The following is a 22,856-nucleotide window of genomic DNA, read 5'->3' as shown; positions in this document are numbered from 1 at the left end:
CATCAGGCTCCTCTGTAGCCAGTGCTTGGTAATGCTGTAAGAGAAACTAACTGATCATTTGGTTGAGAAACTTTTTGGATTTGTTATTGGAGGAATGTGGAGGAGAGTTTGATGAAGTTGGACACACATAATAAAAGCAGAAAAATGAGAAGAGGGGTTAGGAAGGGCAGTATTCATATCCATATGGGAGTTTTCAAAGGCTCATGGATCAGAGGCATTGAGTTCTTCTTTATGTTTTTGGAGTTGTAGGATTTTGTTCTTTAATATACTGGACAGATTGACATAGAAGCAGCATTCTTCTTGGAGAAAAAGGCTAAGTCCACCCTTTTTAGCTGTAAGAAGGCCTAATCCTAGTTGGTTTTGAAATACCATTGCTGCCAGGGAATTGATCTGTCTTTGGAGAGTGAGTATGGTTTGGGTCACCTGTTGAAGATCCTGGATAAACTTGGAAGAGACCTGATGGTACAAGGTTAGAAATGTGGCTAGTACTGCTGTCTCTGTGGCAACACCTGAGTTTATTACTGCAGCATCCAAGAGGGATAGGACTTGAATTGTCTTTTTGTTAACCTGGTTTGGTAGGGTTTCCTCTTCCTGTTTCATCCCTAATTTAGGGAAGAGAAGCATAAGTTTGCAAACTCCTGACAACTGGCAGGTAGACAATGATACACCTGTCTAACACAAAGAATCCATCCATGTGTTTTGGACTGTAGGGTACTGTGGTATAGATGAGGTAATGACAGTTATGGTTTTGTAACCATTTAGGGAATGTAACATTCCTATCGAATAGGGATAGGGTTGGCCAATCCCTATTTGAGATAGTCTCCATTGTGAAGCAGTATTGATGCCTTGGAACAGTCTGTTATGTCAAAGAGGGTGATATAGAAAAGGTAGAAGGTCATGGCAACACCAGAGTCAGGGAAGTTGATAAAAGGTGAAGCAAGGATATTTGACTGAGTCACTGGGGAATCTGTAAATGGCAGTTAGTGAGTCTGTTCCCAGGGGCATGCACAGCTCCTGGTTGAGGGATCACACACCAACCCTTCTCACAAATTTTAACCCAGAATTGTTTCTCTCTAAAGGACATACAGGGACAAAGAGTGGCACAGAGACTGAAGGAAAGTCCATGCAGAGACTGTCCAACCTGGGGATTCATTCCATATGCAGCCACCAAAACCAGTCACTATTGCTAATGCCAACAAGTGCTTGCTGACATTAGCACGATATGGATGTCTTCTGAGAGGCTCTGCCAGAGTCTTACCTATACAGATGCAGATGCTTTCAGCCAACTATCGGACTGAGGATGGAAATCCCAATAGAGGAGTTGGGGAAAGGACTGAAGTAGCTGAAGGGATTTGCAACCCCATAGGAAGAACCACAAAATCAACCAACTAGACCCCCATAGCTCCTAGGGACTAAATCATCAACCAAAGAATACAAATAGAGGGACCCATGGCTCCCTCTGTGTATGTCAGAGGATGGCCTTATCTGGCATCAATGGGAGGGGAGTCCCTTGGTCCTGTAAGGGCTTAATTCCCCAGCCCAGGGGAATGCTAGGGCAGTGTGGGAGGAGTGGGTGGGTGGGTGGGTAAGCACCCTCATAAAAGCAAGGGTGATGCAGAGTGAGTTATAGGGTTTGAGGAGGGGAAACTGGGAAGGTGAATAACATTTGAAATGTAAATGAATAAAATAACCAATAAAAAAAAAGCCACATCAAATTGTGAGCCTTGTTGTATTCTATCAAGCTTGCTCTTCAAGCCATTGGCAAATTGTGGTTTTGGCAAAGTAGAAGCCAAGTCATGTAGGTAAATGAAAATGCTGGAAGGGATAAAGTCAGCATGGCAATTCTTGTCTGTAATCCCAGCATTTATTGAGGCAGAGAAAGGAGGATCAATCAGAGCTACATAGCAAGATCAAGGCCAGCTTGGGCAAAAAAACAAAACAAAACAAAACAAACAAACAAAACAAACAAACAAAAACCAAAAGTCCCGAAACCAAAACAATAAAAATTAGTCAGTTTCTTCTTTACTTGTAAAATATTTAGTTCTTTAAATAACAGAAACTGACTCTGTAACATTAAATAATGAAGTCTTACTGAACTATCTACACCATGTATTTTAGGGTGTAGTCTTCCTTTCGCCATGCTCTCTAGTTAAGAAGTAAAACGTTAATTGTACTTTCAAATTTTAATTTAGGATAACGTCTTGATATAAGGACCTCAACTTTTAGATTGGCATCATTCATCCATCCACTGTATTTATTATATTCAGTGTTCAACAGTTTCACATTTCCTACAGATATTTTGGTGTGAGATAGGCTGTCTATCCCGATACAGAGTCAACTGAAATTCACACTTAATACTTACTACTTAGTACTCTAAATGGACTAGAATGAGTTTGGACTAATATTTACAACTCCAAAGAACATAACACCATTCATTTGGGTTGCTATATAAATATACATTAGCACAAATACAGTTTTGCTAGGCAATAGGCTAAGTGATTTTGTAATTAGAGAAACTAGAGAGAATATAAACTTTCCATCTCCAAGGAATTTAATATATGTTTGGAGTCATTATTTAATACTGCTAAATAATTTTAAACAAGAAGCTAATAAATAATTAGAGAGTAAGTCCTTAATACCCTCACATTTGGCTCAACCTTCATAGTTGTCTACAACCTTATATTCAATCCACTAACCTTGTGCCTAACTATGTAATTATATATCATTTAAAAACAGAAAACATTCTGAAAAAAAATGCTGTTAGGTGATTTCACGATCATTGGAACATCATAGAGTACATTATTGGAACTTGTATGGTATAACCTACTGCATAGCTGTGCTATATGGGAGCACTGGGAGATATGTATCTTTATACTAGCTAAAATGTCACCACGTGGCATATGACTTCAGCTTGATCCTATGCTCTGCTACCATACCTGGTTACTGCAGAAATACAATAAAAGAAGTAGCATAAATCATTTAAACAATTGTTAATTATTGAGCATCATTTAAGTACAAGAAATATACTATATATAGTTTCACTACACTCTTTATTTGCTTTATGTATTGAAATTTTATCATTTGGTAGAGAATATATGAAACACATCAGTACAAAGGAAAGATAATGTATTTACTACTACTACTGAAAACTTAAAACTATTAGATATACCTAGGAAACAACAGTTAAATCAACAAAATGTTAAATTAATTAGAAGTAATTTTTACAAGACAAATGATAAAAATAATGTTATTCAAATAATTTTAAAATGAACATAATATATTTGAACCAAAATAACTACAAATTTACATAATACAATCCAGAAGAGTAGAAATTTGATTATAGTCTAATTCTAACATTACAAATCTGTTTGTGTGCTTGTACATAAAATATTGAATTTATATTTAAGTGTTGGTTTTATTTTAAAATTTTAGATTTACTTATCTTAAATATGTTACTTAAATTTTTTAAGTAGAGAAACAATTTATACTTTAATGGGCTAGTTTGTGAACTGGATTGTGACAGTTTTATAATCTATAGAAAAATGTGTAAAAACAATAAAGAAAATCAAGCAAGTGCTGGATACATTCATATTCCATCTCTTTTAACCCATTCCTGCTCTCTCTGAGGCCACACTGAACATTTAAATATATTATCCAATAGCATAAAACTAGTAAGTGACAAGGGTGAGGTAAACCAGGTCATGTATGCCACTCAAGGCAGGATTTTCTCCCAACACCCCTCCAGGATGCAGTGCAGAGCTTATGAAGCTGAAAAGACTAAGGTCTTAAAATAAATGAAGTGCTGAATCTCATGAAATATTATGGAAGAGAGGACAGGGAAAATGTAAGAGGTGGAGGGCAAGAATGAGTCTCTTGGATACGATAAGGCCCTTACAATCAGGAACAAGATAAAGCCATCTTGGTTTCTGTCCATCAAAGAAAGGGGAGGACCTCAGAAGGGTATACCCTCTGAGTAGTCAGTGGCAGTTAGTGTCCTTGGGAAGGTAGAGTTATTTTCTTCAGTGGTATAGTAATTGTTACGTTACAATGGCCGAGGGTTTTAGAAATAACCTCTCTCCATGCCCACATAAGCAAATGTGATTGAACTTACTGAGTCACACAAGAGACATAGCACTAGATAGGAACTCAGGAAGGAGTTCAGCAGGAGTAGGAAGGGGAAAGAGAGGGCAACATGGCTTGCAAACGCTTAAAATAGTTTACATGTATATGTGAAATTACAAAAGAGTAAAATTTAAAATTGTGAAAGATATGTGCTGAGCCTCACCTTGGTGTTTAACCATGTAGCGTGGGAATGGACAGAAGGCAGGGAAGCTTGGTAGGAAATTACTGCAGAGTCACAAGAATGTGTGCATTTCCTCAGATTATTCAGGGAAAATATTCAATATAAAAGGGGACATTCATATCTGCATATATTATCTATCTGTATATGTTGAAGCCAATAGATTATATCTTTGAAATACCAAAGTGTAGTCAGTATTTTTCTTCTGTTCTCATTTCCATCATGAGCTAGCAGAAAGGACTCCATTTTTAGGAATTCATTATTTTCAGAATATATACAAAATGTTTAATACAATTTATGTCATTTTGAAGTAGAAATTACATTTCATAGTGAATAAATACATATATGTATATATGAATATATACATATGTATAATATGTGTATTGATGGATACATAGGTATATATACATACAAAATGTACACATGTGTATACATATATACATGTACATGTATGAATGCATAGATATACACCCTTTTTTGAATATTATAATTACATCACAAGTGTTAGAAAGAATGATTCAAACATTTGCATTTAAAAAGTAGCAGGCACAGTGATGTAAAGAACATTGTTATAGCAGAAAATGAAACATAACACAATGATTACAGCTTGCCTTGTTTATAGCATATTGTGAAATATGCTATAAATGAATGCAGCTGGGTCAATATAAAAGCCAAAACAAATGTGACTCTGTCAAATCTCTAGATTACCTTCTTCGGTTTTACTAATGTAATTCCTATGACTTAGAAAATTAAGTTTTGTATATTATATTGCACTTTAAAAGTCATGTGTCTATACTCTCATTTTAATTCAACCCTCCTTAGGAGACTATTGTTTATCCACCCTTCCCCAATGGCATCCTATCTTTTATTTCCTCTTGGATCCTTTCATCATGCATGTATCAATGGGTTTTGAAAAGTCACTTAGTTCAGTTGATTGAGTAAAAAGGAAACTGGTCAAGTCAATTGCCAATGTCCTACATACCTAATCAAGATCACTGGCTGGATGCTATACTTGCCAAGTGTTTGTGTTGGCATTATTTAGACACAGCCTCTGCAGTTTGGCCCTGTTCTCATTATTGAATCTACTTTTATTACTTTTGTGTTATCTTTCTTGGCATTCTTCTAGCTTCTTCCTTCCCTGCCGGATTGCTCACACAGTTCTATTTTTATACACATTCTTCAATTGATCTATATGATATGTGTTCTAACTGCTTTAGCACTAAGTCTATAGGCTATTTATCTTGATACCAAAGTCTATGCTCAAGTAACCCGAGTTAAAGTTTGAATTGGAATAAGATCCAAGGCCATGTGTACCAACTTGTTTATTTTTAATATCTCAGTCAGGTTTTGGTATTTATAGAAACACACGCATGACAACTGAAGGAAAATAACGTCAATTATCAAACACCTGGTACTAATACCTAATGATTTCCCCTCGTCTTTTCCTGAGCTGCTGTACTGCAGTCGTGAGATACCTATTAGATCAAAGCAGGTGCCGACTGACCATTTTTACCTTCCAAGTGAACAAAGGCAGAAAAACTTAGCTAAAGAAACAGAGAGAACTCAATTTAAATCTTGAAGGGGTATTCCCCACTTCCAGTACAGCCCATTGTCTATTGAATTCATGGTCCTGCACTTTTCCATAAAGTCTTCCCAAATACTTCTTTTTGGAAATGCATCAGATGACCTCTCAAAACAGTGAAAGAAATGCAATCTGATGAAAGTGAACCCATGTCATTCTGTCATCAACCCACCAACCCCCAGCGCTTGCTTTGCACATGTGCAGTGATCTTTGCACATGTACAGTGATCAACAGAAAACTGAGACTGTAGCTCGGTCCACTCTCCCCAACCCCTGCTGGTCCATAGACTTATTGTCTCTCCCCTTCAAAAGCTTTGAGCCTATTAATGTATACCCATTCTTTACACTTGCACCATCAAGCCCTACTCCATTACTATTTGCTCACATACATTTAAACGTCAGCCAGTTTTTAAAATCCAAAAGCATAGACTATCTTGACTCTGTACTCTCTTCTGGCTACTGAACTGATCTCTAACTTTAAAATTCTCAAAAAGTAGTTTATAATTATACCTCTGTCTTTGTATTGTCCTACATTCATTCTTAAGTCTCATTTTTTCATTTTTTATAGAGAATTACTGAAACAGAATCAAGTTGGTTAAATATTGATTAGGAAACAAAGTATAAATAGTATTTAAAATATTTTTTAAGGACTGGAGAGATGGTTTTGAAATTAAGAGCACTTGTTTTCTCAGAGGACCTGATTGTGGTTCCCAGAACCCACATTCAGTGCTTTGTAACTTGTAACTCTGGCTTTTGGGAATCTAATGTCTTCTTCTGACCTCCATAGGCACTTATACTAACCTGGCAGTTATAACAGTATAACAGGAGCACGCGCACACACTCACACTCACACTCACACACACACACACACACACACACACACAAGTAAAGATAAAATAAATGTTTTTAAAGCTACATTTCTTAAAATGTGTTATAACATAATTTCTTCAGAAAGTATACTTTTTAGTTGAATGTTCTAGAAATATTCTGTTCTAAGAACTATAGCTCTCCAGATGTGTCTTGTAGTGCTGTCAAAATACAGACGGGCATTTCACAACTGTTTCAATAAGACAGTGATGTCTATGGTTCTTGTTGATATGTTGGTATGGGAAGAGTACAAACTTTTTTTTTTGATTTTTAATATTTTTATTACATATTTTCCTCAATTACATTTCCAATGCTATCCCAAAAGTCCCCCATAGCGCCCCCCACTTCCCTACCCACCCATTCCCATTCTTTTGGCCCTGGCATTCCCCTATATTGGGGCATATAAAGTTTGCAAGTCCAATGGGCCTCTCTTTCCATTGATGGCCGACTAGGCCATCTTTCGATACATATGCAGCTAGAGACAAGAGCTCCGGGGTTCTGGTTAGTACATCATGTTGTTCCAACAATAGGGTTGCAAATCCCTTTAGCTCCTTGGGTACTTTCTCTAGCTTCTCCATTGGGAGCCCTGTGATACATCCAATAGCTGACTGTGAACATCCACTCCTGTGTTTGCTAGGCCCCGGCATCGTCTCACAAGAGACAGCTATATTTGGGTCCTTTCGGCAAAATCTTGCTAGTGTATGCAATGGTGTCAGCGTTTAGAAGCTGCTTATGGGATGGATCCCTGGATATGGCAGTCTCTAAATGGTCCATCCTTTCATCACAGCTACGAACTTTGTCTCTGTAACTCCTTCCCTGGGTGTTTTGTTCCCAATTCTAAGAAGGTGCACAGTGTCCACACTTTGGTCTTCATTCTTCTTGAGTTTCATGCGTTTATCAAATTGTATCTTATATCTTGGGTATCCTAAGTTTTGGGCTAATATCCACTTATCAATGAATACATATTGTGTGAGTTCTTTTGTGATTGTGTTACTTCACTCAAGATGATGCCCTCCAGGTCCATCCATTTGGCTAGGAATTTCATAAATTCATTCTTTTTAATAGCTGAGTAGTACTCTATTGTGTAAATGTACCATAATTTCTGTATCCATTCCTCTGTTGAGGGACATCTGGGTTCTTTCCAGCTTCTGGCTATTATAAATAGGGCTGCTATGAACATAGTGGAGCATGTGTCCTTTTTACCGGTTGGGACATCTTCTGGATATATGCCCAGGAGAGGTATTGCTGGATCCTCTGGTAGTACTATGTCCAATTTTCTGAGGAACCGCCAGACTGATTTCCAGAGTGGTTGTACAAGCTTGCAATCCCACCAACAATGGAGGAGTGTTCCTCTTTCTCCACATCCTCGCCAGCATCTGCTGTCACCTCAATTTTTGATCTTAGCCATTCTGACTGGTGTGAGGTGGAATCTCAGGGTTGTTTTGATTTGCATTTCCCTGATGATTAAGGATGTTGAACATTTTTTCAGGTGTTTCTCTGCCATTCGGTATTCCTCAGGTGAGAATTCTTTGTTCAGTTCTGAGCCCCATTTTTTAATGGGGTTATTTGACTTTCTGGAGTCCACCTTCTTGAGTTCTTTATATATATTGGATATTAGTCCCTTATCTAATTTAGGATAGGTGAAGATCCTTTCCCAAACTGTTGGTGGTTTTTTTGTCTTATTGATGGTGTCTTTAGCCTTGCAGAAGCTTTGTAGTTTCATGAGGTCCCACTTGTCAATTCTCGACCTTACAGCACAAGCCATTACTGTTCTATTCAGGAATTTTTCCCCTGTGCCCATATCTTCAAGGCTTTTCCCCACTTTCTCCTCTATAAGTTTCAGTGTCTCTGGTTTTATGTGAAGTTCCTTGATCCACTTAGACTTGACCTTAGTACAAGGTGATAGGAATGGATCGATTCGCATTCTTCTACATGTTAACAACCAGTTGTGCCAGCACCATTTGTTGAAAATGTGTCTTTCTTCCACTGGATGTTTTTAGCTCCCTTGTCGAAGATCAAGTGACCATAGGTGTGTGGGTTCATTTCTGGGTCTTCAATTCTATTCCATTGGTCTATTTGTCTGTCACTATACCAGTACCATGCAGTTTTTAACACAATTGCTCTGTAGTAGAGCTTTAGGTCCGGCATGGTGATTCCACCAGAGGTTCTTTTATCCTTGAGAGGAGTTTTTGCTATCCTAGGTTTTTTGTTATTCCAGATGAATTTGCAGATTGCACTTTCTAATTTGTTGAAGAATTGATTTGGAATTTTGATGGGGATTGCATTGAATCTGTAGATTGCTTTTGGCAAGATAGCCATTTTTACAATGTTGATCCTGCCAATCCATGAGCATGGGAGATCTTTCCATCTTCTGAGATCTTCTATAATTTCTTTCTTCAGAGACTTGAAGTTTTTATTATACAGATCTTTCACTTCCTTAGTTAGAGTCACACCAAGATATTTTATATTATTTGTGACTATTGAGAAGGGTGTTGTTTCCCTAATTTCTTTCTCAGCCTGTTTATTCTTTGTGTAGAGAAAGGCCATTGATTTGTTTGAGTTAATTTTATATCCAGCTACTTCACCGAAGCTGTTTATCAGGCTTAGGAGTTCTCTGGTGGAATTTTTAGGGTCACATATATATACTATCATATCATCTGCAAAAAGTGATATTTTGACTTCATCTTTTCCAATTTGTATCCCTTTGATCTCCTTTTGTTGTAGAATTGCTCTGGCTAGGACTTCAAGTACAATGTTGAATAGGTATGGAGAAAGTGGACAGCTTTGTCTAGTCCCTGATTTTAGAGGGATTGCTTCAAGCTTCTGACCATTTACTTTGATGTTGGCTACTGGTTTGCTGTAGATTGCTTTTATCATGTTTAGGTATGGGCCTTGAATTCCTGATCTTTCCAAGACTTTTATCATGAATGGGTGTTGGATCTTGTCAAATGCTTTTTCCGCATCTAAGGAGATGACCATGTGGTTTTTGTCTTTGAGTTTGTTTATATACTGGATTACGTTGATGGATTTCCGTATATTGAACCATCCCTGCATCCCTGGGATGAAACCTACTTGGTCAGGATGGATGATTGTTTTGATGTGTTCTTGGATTCGGTTAGCAAGAACTTTATTGAGGATTTTTGCATCAATATTCATAAGGGATATTGGTCTGAAGTTTTCTATCTTTGTTGGGTCTTTTTGTGGTTTAGGTATCAGAGTAATTGTGGCTTCATAGAATGAGTTGGGTAGAGTACCTTCTGTTTCTATTTTGTGGAATAGTTTGTGAAGAACTGGGATTAGATCTTCTTTGAAGGTCTGATAGAACTCTGCACTAAACCCATCTGGTCCTGGGCTTTTTTTAGTTGGGAGACTATTAATGACTGCTTCTATTTCTTTGGGGGATATAGGGCTGTTTAGATCATTAACCTGATCTTGATTCAACTTTGGTACCTGGTATCTGTCTAGGAACTTCTCCATTTCATCCAGGTTCTCCAGTTTTGTTGAGTATAGCCTTTGGTAGAAGGATCTGATGGTGTTTTGAATGTCTTCAGGATCTGTTGTTATGTCTCCTTTTTCATTTCTGATTTTGTTAATTAGGATGCTTTCCCTGTGCCCTCTAGTGAGTCTGGCTAAGGGTTTATCTATCTTGTTGATTTTCTCAAAGAACCAGCTCCTTGATTGGTTGATTCTTTGAATAGTTTTTCTTGTTTCTACTTGGTTGATTTCACCCCTGAGTTTGATTATTTCCTGCCATCTACTCCTCTTGGGTGAATTTGCTTCCTTTTGTTCTAGTGCTTTTAGGTGTGTTGTCAAGCTGCTAATGTGTGCTCTCTCTAGTTTCCTTTTGGAGGCACTCAGAGCTATGAGTTTTCCTCTTAGAAATGCTTTCATTGCGTCCCATAAGTTTGGGTATGTTGTGGCTTCATTTTCATTGAACTCTAAAAAGTCCTTAATTTCTTTCTTTATTCCTTCCTTGACCAAGGTATCATTGAGAAGAGTGTTGTTCAGTTTCCACGTGAAGGTTGGCTTTCTATTATTTATTTTGTTATTGAAGATCAGCCTTAGTCCATGGTGATCTGATAGGATGCATGGGACAATTTCAATATTTTTGTATCTGTTGAGGCCTGCTTTTTGACCAATTATGTGGTCAATTTTGGAGAAGGTACCATGAGGTGCTGAGAAGAAGGTATATCCTTTTGTTTTAGGATAGAATGTTCTGTAGATATCTGCCAGATCCATTTGATTCATAATTTCTCTTAGTTTCACTGTGTCCCTGTTTAGTTTCTGTTTCCATGATCTGTCCATTGGTGAAAGTGGTGTGTTGAAGTCTCCCACTATTATTGTATGAGGTGCAATGTGTGCTTTGAGATTTACTAAAGTTTCTTTAATGAATGTGGCTGCCTTTGTATTTGGAGCATAGATATTCAGGATTGATAGTTCCTCTTGGAGGATTTTACCTTTGATGAGTATGAAGTGTCCCTCCCTGTCTTTTTTAATGACTTTGGGTTGGAAGTCAATCTTATCAGATATTAGAATGGCTACTCCAGCTTGTTTCTTCATGCCATTTGCTTGGAAAATTGTTTTCCAGCCTTTCATTCTGAGGTAGTGTCTATCCTTTTCTCTGAGATGAGTTTCCTGTAAGCAGCAAAATGTTGGGTCTTGTTTGTGTAGCCAGTTTGTTAGTCTATGTCTTTTTATCGGGGAGTTGAGTCCATTGATATTAAGAGATATTAAGGAAAAGTAATTGTTGTGTCCTGTTATTTTTGTTGTTAAAGTTGGCATTTTGTTCTTGTGGCTGTCTTCTTTTAGGTTTGTTGAGGGATTACCTTCTTGTTGTTTCTAGGGCGTGGTTCCTGTCCTTGTATTGGTTTTTTTCTGTTATTATCCTTTGAAGGGCTGGATTCGTGGAGAGATAATGTGTGAATTTGGTTTTGTCGTGGAATACTTTGGTTTCTCCAGAGTACAAACTTTTTTAACAACATAATTTTGATGTTAAATAATTTTGTGGTAACACTTTCCACTTTCATCCATGTCCACAGTCTGAAATAGCCTTTCTAAGTGGCTGTCAAGTACAAGGAGTCCAGAATACTTACTGCCAGATTTGTACAAGAATGGTTTGGAAGAGACAAAAAAGAAAAAAAAAAAAAAAGGTTGCAATACTTGGTAATGATCTCTGTGTCCCGGGCCACATGAACATGCTGCAGGTCCTATATCCATGGATGCAGTGTGTTTTCTTTCTTATTCTAAATCTCATCCTCTATCCCAGAGGTGGCAATTAAGCATCTTCACAGCAGCTCCCACAGAAGAATCTCCATTGGTTTCACACATCCAGCATTGCAAGGGCTGCTCGTTTTCTTTAAGTGCTTCCACTGGGCATAAGAGGATCTGGACCTTCTTCATTTGACCTCTCTTTTGCATGGTGTAAAAGTAACTTTTATCCATTAGATGTAATTGTCATCTTAGAGGCTTATTCCTAAATAAGCTCACCCTTTCTGATTTTTTTCTGAACTCAGACTGGCTGATTCAACTCAGTTTGTTCTGGCCCAAAATTCTCTTTAACTGGTTGATTCAAACTGGCTCCTCTTGACTTCTCGATGAATTTCTCTGCTTTGTCTCAAACTAACTTTGTCAATCTCTTTCAATCTTCTAGTTCCTTCTCATTCTCTGGTGTTAACTGTCTCAATTCCACTGCACTGTAGTCAATGGACTGACTCCCAGCTGACTGCACCACACTCAGCTCCACTCAACTGAAGGAACTGAATTTACCATTTCCCTAATCTGCTCCTAAATATCTTTACTCCTTAGAGTTGGTTATATCCTATTGCTGACTCAGTCTGTCAAATCTTTCTCTGATTCATCATTTTGCCCTTCAATTAGATGTCTTTTTTCAAACATGGCTGCTTCATTCTATACACTAGATTTACCTTACAGGTATATACCAAGGGCAAGTCTGTATTCCAGCAAAAGAGATTAAAGGAGTATGGCAAGTCTGTATTACAGCTGTATCACACAGACCCACATTTTTGGAAGTGATCCCTTGTCTTAGAAGCCATGTTGCTGGATTAAAATTCCTCTACAGCCTGGCACAAGTAATCAGCAGGTGCTGTTCTTTTCTGAAATGGGATCCATCTTCCCTGGGTTTCAGTCCGTGTCCTTCATTCTAATAGGCAATCTAGAGCTTTAAATAGACATGTATGTAGAAAGAGAATTATGTGGGAAGAGGAAGGGAAGCAGAGGTAATGGAAAATGTATACTAGAAAAGGTCATGGGTAAATATGATCAAAGTTCAGTATATACATGCTTGAAATATCTCAATGAAGCCAATTATTTTGTACAATTAACATATGCTAATTAAATGTTAAATAGCACAAAAAGAATGTCATTCAGTTTATATTCAATGACAAGGAGTTCTAAATAAACATTATGGCCATCTTTTATGAGTGTTTACAAGGTTTTCTCATAGGACTTTTTCTCCTGACTCACCTGCAATTTCTCCATGAGCTGCATGGTGTCCTTTTACAATTGTCAGTGCCGTGCCTCCAAGCCTGCCTTCCATCAGCCAACTGGGTCATTTGCTGGTATCACTCCTGTATCTCCTGTAAGTCTCAGTACTACTGTTTCTATTTGTGTGTGTGTGTGTGTGTGTGTGTGTGAGAGAGAGAGAGAGAGAGAGAGAGAAAGAGAGAGAGAGAGAGAGAGAGAGAGTGAGAGAGAAAGAATATGTAGAGCTCAGTGATTAACATCAGGTGTTTTCTATTCCTATTTTTTTTTTTTGAGATAAAGCTATTCTCTCTCCATGAACCTAAAGTTCATGGATTAAGTCTGAATGGTTGATCAGCCAGCCCTTGGCTGTGAATCTAATGCTGGATTCACATGCCTCCATGAGTGTTGAGACTCTGAACTTCGGTCCTAATTCTTACCCAGAAAGTACTTTATTCACTTATCCATTTCCTTAGCCACTAGCCCTGCTTTTGCACTGCTCTAGTTTTGTAAGCAAGGTCCTATTATTTAGCTTCAGGGAGAGCAATTTGCTAAGGCAGATGAAGAGGACATTCTGCTTGTTTCGCTCTTCCTGCTTGTTGGCTCAGATGCTCTGATTGTAGTGTTTGTGTGCAGCAGACTAGAGCTTGGAAGACCAAAGCATGAGCAACCGATGCATACAGGTGACAAGTGGTACCAGAGTGTGGTGAGTTGTTGTGGTGAGTTGTTGTACATGGTGATGGTCCTTGTACTTCCACATCATGGCTGCTTCATATCAGAGATGAAAAATGAGGACTCTGATCTAGTAGACCTATTGAAGTGAGACAAAGTAATATATCTGGCACCAGAAGAAATACTGCTCTAGGTCTTGATAAATGGCTCAGTGGTTAAGGGACCTTGCTGTGCGATCATAAAGACCACAGTTCAGATTTCAAAACCCGTGTAACAAGCTGGATATCTCGAGAACACTGTAATCCAGCTCTGTGGAAGACCAAACCTTCTTGCCTCCACGTGCAAAGATCTGTGAGCATGCACAGATGAACATATATTAATGCAAGCAGCTATCCACACATTAATTAATTAATTAATTAATTAGATTAATATTTTAAAAAAAGGAATAGTATTGTATTAGTTACATCTATTTTATGGGAACTATTGACCAGATATGCATTGAAAAGGTCTGTAACCTGTATTAGGTGTATTTTCAATATTAAATTGTTCTAGTATATTTGTTCTTAGAGAAATAACAGAGCAAAATGTATATTAATTTTGTTCCTTGAACTTGACCCTTTTCATTGACTCATATATTCTCAAGTCAAACTGACATCATTTCAAGAATTTGAGATTAAAATGCATTCTACATGAATATTTCAGCCTAAGTTGTCATATACAAAGTGAATGGTCCAAAAGAACCATCATGATTATTTTTTCCTTAATCTGTACAGCAACATACACAAACACACACACATACACACACACACACACATATCCACCACTGGCTTATAGTAAAGTAAGGTACATTAAACTTAGTCTGGATTGCCAATGTAATCATATTTTCTTTTTACTTTAAATGTAAGGTCCAGGTTCTAAGTATTTAAACTTAGAGCATAAAACAGCAGTAGGCTTATGCTTCAAGTTTATTAGGATTCCTTGATTAGCTAAGGCCCTGAACTTCTCTGCCAAAACAATCAAGGAAACACAGTCATAGTAAATACATGGATTTTCAGGCCTCATAAACAATTTACCATTTCCTAGTATACCAAGTAATAGTCAAGATCCTGTGAAATTTTAGTATTAGTTATTCAAAAAATCAAGAGTACTGGATCTATTGAAACTTGACATAGTCTCTGGGTAGCAAATATGCTAAATGAGCCTCCCAAGAGAGTCTGAGTCTGGGATTACAGTAGAGCCTGTGTGGGGTCTCCTAGGAGCTACAATCACAACAGCACAGTTTTGCTACTGCACCATCCTGAGCTGACCCACCAGCAGCTATATTTGAGAACATAGTGTAACTGTCAAAAGCAGAGTGAGCTCTTTCTAATGGAGGAGAGGTCAGCTACAGTGCAGTTCAAACTATTAGCAGTAAATAAACACTATCCATTCTGGAATAAATTCTACTACCATCTACTAAACATTATGAAAGCATCTTTCTTAGAAATTTGGTGTCATAGTTTTACAGAAAGCAGCTTTCCTATTGTGTGTGGTTCAGCTTCCAAGAAGGTGAAACCTTTACTTCCTCGCTCAAATAAACAAATCGTGGAGTGTTATTTGAGCCCATGACTCTTTGTGAGTTGACAGTGAGATTTATTTTAACAAAGTGAGTCATTTAATTTCAAAATGCTTTGGCTTAATATTTTTATGAATACCTGAGAAATGACAAACCAAATGATTTCAGAGTCCATCTCTACTACATAGCCATTTGGGATTTTTTTTTCTTCTTTTATACAATGAAGCTTGCTAAAAGAAATGGTCTAAATGCCATTTGACGAAAAGATTGCCCTGATTTTCTCCTGAATACAGACTATTTAGCTTTTATTTATGGAAATGAGGAGCAAGAAAATTCTGTACAGACCTGAACTCACATTTAAAACATTTAAGTGTAGTAAAAATTCCGGTGTTTCGTGATAACACATAGCCAAATAAACGAATTTATAACATAGAGGGAGATTATTTTTAATATTTAAATTCTTGGGTTACTAAATGAGAAATTTCATGAGGAATGATTCATATTTAATGTTAGTTTTGCATAGGGTTTTTGAGCTAGCTATAATAAATGATGAGTTAGAAGCCAGAGATACTGCTGTTTATTTTACTGTCTTACCTTAGAGAAGTTTAGGCTAGTAAAGCTTTTGTAATTCTAAAATGTCCTAATGTACAACTAAACCAAATTTATGCACTGCGTTTGACAGTCATAATCTTTCCATGAAGTTTCCCAGGTCACCAGGGTAGCAAGATTCCTTTTAGCTTACTCCATTCTTCACCAACCATCATGTCTATTCTTTCTTTTTCTCTACCCCTATTAGTCATCAGCAAACACATACTAAAGGGTTCCTGGGAAAAGCTAGTACATAGTACAATTTGGTACATTAGAAGCCAACACTGGTATAACTCTTGATGATCATCTATATTTTTTTAAATGTACAATCTAATATCCATAACAAACATTAAGCATGAGAATGCTAGAATTTATGTAAAAAGTGTCTACTTACTGATTGTCTACTATGCAAATGCAATTCATTTCATTAATGAACAGAGAAACAAAATTAGTGGGATGAGAGAAGAGTGAAAGGTGCTGCTCACTTATTTAGAAGGTAGGAACAATAGTGCGGACCTGAGAGGTTTGTTAACCTTCTGACAGTTATTAACACACTTCTCAACGAAATGTTTTCTGATGCTCAGAGTCTTCATGCTCACTGGTTCTACAGGGACATCTGTTGCCTTCATTTTTGCTCGGGATGATGTTATAGCTGGGTAAACATCATTTGGCTTCATCCAGACTTCTGGCATCTGCTTCTCACTGAGTCATGATACCCATGTTCCCATCCTCATTTCTGGCCTTATTCCCAGTCTTAGTCCATTCCCACTTCACTTGAGTTGCTCTGTTATCCATTAAGTTTCATATGTACCTAGTATCTTTTAGTTGAAACTTTAATAGCTATTACATTGCACAGATTTAAGTAGTCTCCAAGTATCGATCATGATTTACATTTTCTACAGAAATGAAGAGAACTTGTCAGTGAATACTACCAATTGAGTCATTTGGTTAGTTTTCAGTTAGGTCTACATATCCTAATGCAAGAAACAGAGTAAAAAAAATTCATGGCATAATTTGTGGCAACAAACAGAAATAACAATAAAAAACATATTTTGTTAGACCAGAAACTACATTTTAAATAATGTAATGAGATTGTCTCACTGCAGTTCTTTGAGTAAGATTTAAATGCCACATTTAAAAATTGTTGAGGACATAATGTATAATGCTCTTTATGGCAGATTTAAAAACATAGCATATCCAATCTATATTAATGGAAATAATAAGACTTGCTGTCTATGGTTAACAGACATTGAATTTAAGGGAACAAAGGAAGTAGCCTGTGTTGTGGGGAAAATTTTAATTGTTTCATCAGAGTAAGGCCATACTATAACTTATCAAGCCACATACTTAAAACTTGTGCTTTTTCTTCTATAAATATTATACAAGGAAAATATGAGATCTTTTTTGGATAACCGTAATATTAATTCTTCAAAATGTTAGTATTTTGTACCATGTTATTTCTTTTTAATTGCTTTATCCATTTTTAAAACATTGGATTTTTTCTAGTATTTTTCCTTATTTGAAGCAATAACTCAATAGTATATCATGTTTTCTCTCTATTTCTGTATTTTATTTGAAATAACAAATTAAGAGCATCGTATCTATTACCTACTGGTTATTTCAATCATTACCTTTCTAATGTTTTTCTTTAAACTTCATTTGCTTAAATTATTCAAAAATTGGTTTTACTTTTGTTTTCAGTATATCCCAACTGCTGTTTCCCCTCCTGCCATTCCTCCCAGACCTTCACTTCTCCTCCAGTGCCCCCTCTCCCTCCACTCTTCCCTTCCCTTCTAACCTCCACTCTCCACAGATGCACTTCTCCTCTGTTTCCCTTCAGAAAGGAGCAGGCCTCCCAGCAATATCCATGGAACATAGCATAACAAGATACAATAAGATTAAATGCAAACCCTTATATCAAGGGTGGTAATGGTAACTCAGTAGGAGGAAAGGCGTTTCAAGAGCACGTTGAGCAAGAGCTACCACTGCTCCCACTGTTAGGAGTCTCACAGAAACACCAAGATACCAAGCACAACATATATGAAGAGGTCCTAGCTCAGATTCATGCAGGCATTTTTAATGGCAACTACAACCTTTATGAGCATTGCTTAGTTGATTCCGGGTACCATGTTCTCCAGGTGACCTCAACCCCTCTGACTCATACAATCCTTCCTCCCCCTCTTCTGTGATTCCCAGCTCCAAGTGGAGGGACCAGATGGAGACCTCCAATTTAGACTCTTTTCCCCCTAATGTTTGACTGTGGATTTTCAGATTTGTTCTCATTAATTACTGGTGGAAGCCTCTCTGAAAATCATTGGGCTTGACACTGATAAATATATATTAACATCAATTTTATGAGAAGCAAACTCACCTTCTACTACTTTGGAAGTACTTTCAACTCAGTCTGATATTTAAGCTCTTTATTCATGCAAAAACTGTTTTGTTTTGTTTTGTTTTGTTTGTTTTATTTTGTTTTTTTTTTGTAAACTAGAAAACCAAGTAGCCAGCCCTGGATATCTTTAACGGCTGAGCTATCTCTACAGCCCAGCCCTGAATATCTTAAGCAAATACTAGAGCTTCTAGTATAGTAACTGCTATTGGTTATGAGATTTTATACATTTAACTCTGGTTTGTTTGTAATTCTTTGAGAGACTTATCCAGAAGCACTAAATTCCAAATTTCAGAAACTTGATCACATGATAGGCACAGAAGAGAATCTACGTTGTGAGGACATTGCCTGAAAATGTTTGAGGGGTGACGATGAAGCAGAAACTACCTTATTGTTTTGGGATAGTGTTGCAATGATGCTGTGCATAGTTATGATGATGCTAATGTTGGAGTCATATGCTGTAGTTAGCTGTTTTAAATGTCACTAGATTAGTCTTTGGTGTACCCACAAAAGACAGGTATTATCATTATCACAAAGAATAAGAAATTACAGAGAGAATAAATGATCCCTCATGTCCCTCAGTCATGCTTTGAAGAGAACTGCAATTGTACAAGAGTCTCCTGAACAATGAAGTCTTTTTTTTTTTTTCTGAGAAATTCTGTTCCTCTCAGCCCACTTACTCCCTTCCTTTCCTGGACATTCAAATGACTTGATCAGAAAAATATCTTCAATGAGACAGCCTGGGGTCAATTGTTGCAGAGAAAGGGAGCACTGAGATTCCAAAAGGAGACAAGAAAGCAGTTGGTGTGAGAGGAGAAAGACTATGAACCATTCTCTTCTGTTTTTGTAGATTTTTCTTAATGGAACCTAGATGCTTAGGATCATGTTTGATTTGGTGGGTGAGAAAATTAAGTACCTAATATAGTAAATAATTAAGCTTGAGAAAAATGTCTTTATATCAGTAAAAATAAATAATTGTTTTGCTAGAAGGTTAGTCTATATTTATCATGAGGAGATCATGTTTTAGTGTAAGGAGTACAGAAAAGGATACACAAAGAAGATAATACAGTTATAAGAATGAATGGGTAATGGTTAGACTGAGTCCTGAAGAAGAGAATATGAAGAGTTTGGAAGGGAAGACACAATATTTCATAGGAACCTTCTTTCCTAGAAACTTTATGAGCCACTGAAGGGGTAGCAGTAATGGAAAACTTTCCTTTTTGAAGATCTGGAAATGTGGTTGTTGCTTTCATTCTCCTTGTGGGAATTAGCATGTGTTTGTAAGGCTTATTAGAGGTGCTTGTGTCGTGGGGGGTGGGGGTGGGATGAAATGAAACACAGTGTTGACAAGAGCTGTCTGTAAATGTCTAGGTTTGGATTGGCTCCCTTGCTCTTGGCTTCAGACCTCTGGCAGACTCAGCACAGGTCAGAAATAGTTACTGAAAGACTTAAAGCAACAGTTTCTAAACAGGAGAACTACAACTTGATCAGTTGAAATAGGAAATGATTTACATGAAATGTCTCAGTGGCTTCTTGATTATGTGGATGTTATAATTAGATGTACAGTGCTTTTAGACTGAAAATGTTCATGCTTTTAAGCTTAGACCTCCAGCCCAAGTTGTCCTGGAACTCTTCTATGTAACTAAAAGATGACCTTGGCCTTCTGACCATCCTGCCTCCATACCTGGTGGGTTGGAATTAAAGTTTCATGAAGTTATAAGGATTAAACTAACACATCTAGATCCTCATCCCCATACTGAAAGCCTCTCAGGAACTCTGAAATGTAGTGGTGATCAACAGGAACAAAGGGAAAACAAGCACTCACTATAAGTCTCTCCAAATGCAATGTCTGTTAAGGTTTTGTAAATTTATGATCACATGTTTACCCAATAGACATCTAGCATACCAAACTGAGAACACTTCCATTTGGGAAGCTGCATGCTTGTCTACACAAGGTTTCTGAATAGGGCAGAAAGGAAAAAAAATGTGTGGTTCTCCTATATTGAAGTTATGAGGATATGTTTTTTCCCCTATATAAAATCTTTATAATTATACTTACCAAAATGTTAACAGTTTCCCATAGATGGAACAAATATGGTAAGAAAAGAGAACACACACACACACAAACATACACACACCCCTCCTATTTGAAACATGCCAAATTACTTCTCACAGTAAAAATACAAGAAATGGAAGTAAAGCTGTTGTGGCCTTTATGTAACATAACAGAAAATATAGTCCTTATTTTTCTCTCCTATTTGAGATCGATCAAAACATATAATAAGCATTCTAGAATTAGTTCACAGCATCTAACACAATTTTAGGTCTCTGTGGGAAATGACTGAATGTCATACTAGAGCAAAAGGCCAAGATTTTTACAGTCTATAGACCTCTTAAACCACTTCACAACAGAAAGATGCTCAGTCATGTTTTAATGTATGGATCCACTAGAATCAGTACATTTCTTCTTCCTGTTCAAACAGAAAAAGATAATTCATATTTAAGAAAGGGAATTTAATAATATTAATATGGTACAGTGAATATCTGTTAAAAGGGTCAAAGAGACAAGTCTGAAGTTTATAAAGAAATATACTGGACAGATATAACATAAAATGATATCAATAGTCACATATTTGAGGAAATAGCTTGCTGATTATGAAATACAAAAAACAATTAAAAAAACATTTTCTTAATTACTTTCTTATTGCTGTGATGAATTACCTGAGAAAAGTAACTTCATGGAGACAGAGATTATTTTTATTTGAGGTTTCAGAAAGATACAGTCCATAATGGTACAGAAAACATGGCAGCAGTCAGGGAAGGCATAGTGGCAGGAACAGGAGGCTGTTCTACTCACCTACACTCAGAGAAAAAGCAAGAAGAGAACCCAGTCTGTAAAGCCTCAAGGCCTATCCTGAGTTAACCATTTCATCCAGTAAGGTTTCAACTCTTAAAGGTTCCACAACCTTTGCAAACAACACTACCAGCTACTGGCCAAGTATTCAAACATATGAACTTATGGGGGGCATTTTTCATTGTAATTGCAATGACTGTATTATCACTGCTAATTATCCATTCATTGATACATTTCAAATTTTCTTAGTAGGTCAGAACAGAAAACAGTTCTTCTTTTCCATTAAAATAGAAATCACCATTGAAATATTTGTTGTGGTTCTCAGGCAGATAATCATCACACTGCCTACATAAAAAATAAATAACTAGTTACAGGACTAAGCAATGGAATACAAGGCAACGAAGTTAGGCAAAACATCTCAAATATAATTTTTAAAAAGATGGTATTACAGTTTAGCTGTGTTCAAACAGCCATGGCAGTGGTGTTTGGAATTTAGCATGGAGAAAAATTACATTGTAGACACCAAAGAGTGGTTTTTGGCACTAGCTAGAGCTTTGATCCAGTACCCTGGATAGCTCCTTGGCCTATCAGTAGGATGGCTCTTTGGTGTCTCTGGCAGATTCTCCAGAATGAGTTTTCTGCATGTTGTCTGTATAGTTGCCACAAGCACATTATCATCATCATTATTCTCTGAAAATGTTTAGTTTTCGCACCAAATATTACGTGTTAGGTAGTTAGTACTAATCTAGGATTTGATAAGAATCACTTGTCCCTGACAGGTATTGTAGTATAAACCTTTTATTCCCACACTCAGGAAGAAGATGTGAGCAGGTCTCTTGAGTTTAAGGCTGGTCTGTTCTGGCTGAGACCAGTTTGGACAGTTCAGACCAGAAAAGGGTATGTCATAAGAAATTCTATTTTAACAACAACAACAACAACAAAAGAACAAAACAATCAACAAAATTTGCTTCCCAAATTTTGTCAGAGTTGCTGGGGAAGATAAGGAGCATGTTCTCCACCGCTATGGAGAATATGCATCCCAGGATTCCTTCATTTTAGAGTTAGGATTAAGAATCAGCTCATGCAGGAGCCTGATATAGCTGTCTCCTGAGGGCCTTTGTCAGTGCCTGGAAAATACAGAAGTGGATGCTCACAATCATATATAGGACAGAGCACAAGGACCCAATGAAAGAGCTAGAGAAAGTACACAAGGAGCTGATAGGGTCTAAAGCCCCATAGGAGAAACATCAGTATGAACTAATCAGTACCCCCAGAGCTCCTTGGAACTAAACCACCAATCAAAGAAAACACATGGTGGGACATGTGGCTCTAGCTGTATATGTAGATGAGGATGGCGTAGTTGGTCATCAGTGGGAGGAGAGGCCCTATAGGTCCTGTGAAGGTTCTATGCCCCAGTATAGGAGAATGCCACGACTGGGAATGGGAGTGGGTGGGTTGGGGGAGCAGGGGGAGGGGGGAGGGGATAGGGGATTTTTAGAGGTGAAACTAGGAAAAGGGATACATTTGAAATGTAAATAAAGAAAATATCTAATAAAAAATAAAATAAAAA

The sequence above is a fragment of the Mus caroli genome, unplaced genomic scaffold (assembly GCF_978045245.1).
Source record: "Mus caroli unplaced genomic scaffold, Mus_caroli_1 scaffold_9, whole genome shotgun sequence".
Lineage (NCBI taxonomy): Eukaryota > Metazoa > Chordata > Mammalia > Rodentia > Muridae > Mus > Mus caroli.
The sequence above is the reverse complement of the archived record's forward strand: the minus strand, read 5'-3'. Positions refer to the sequence as shown.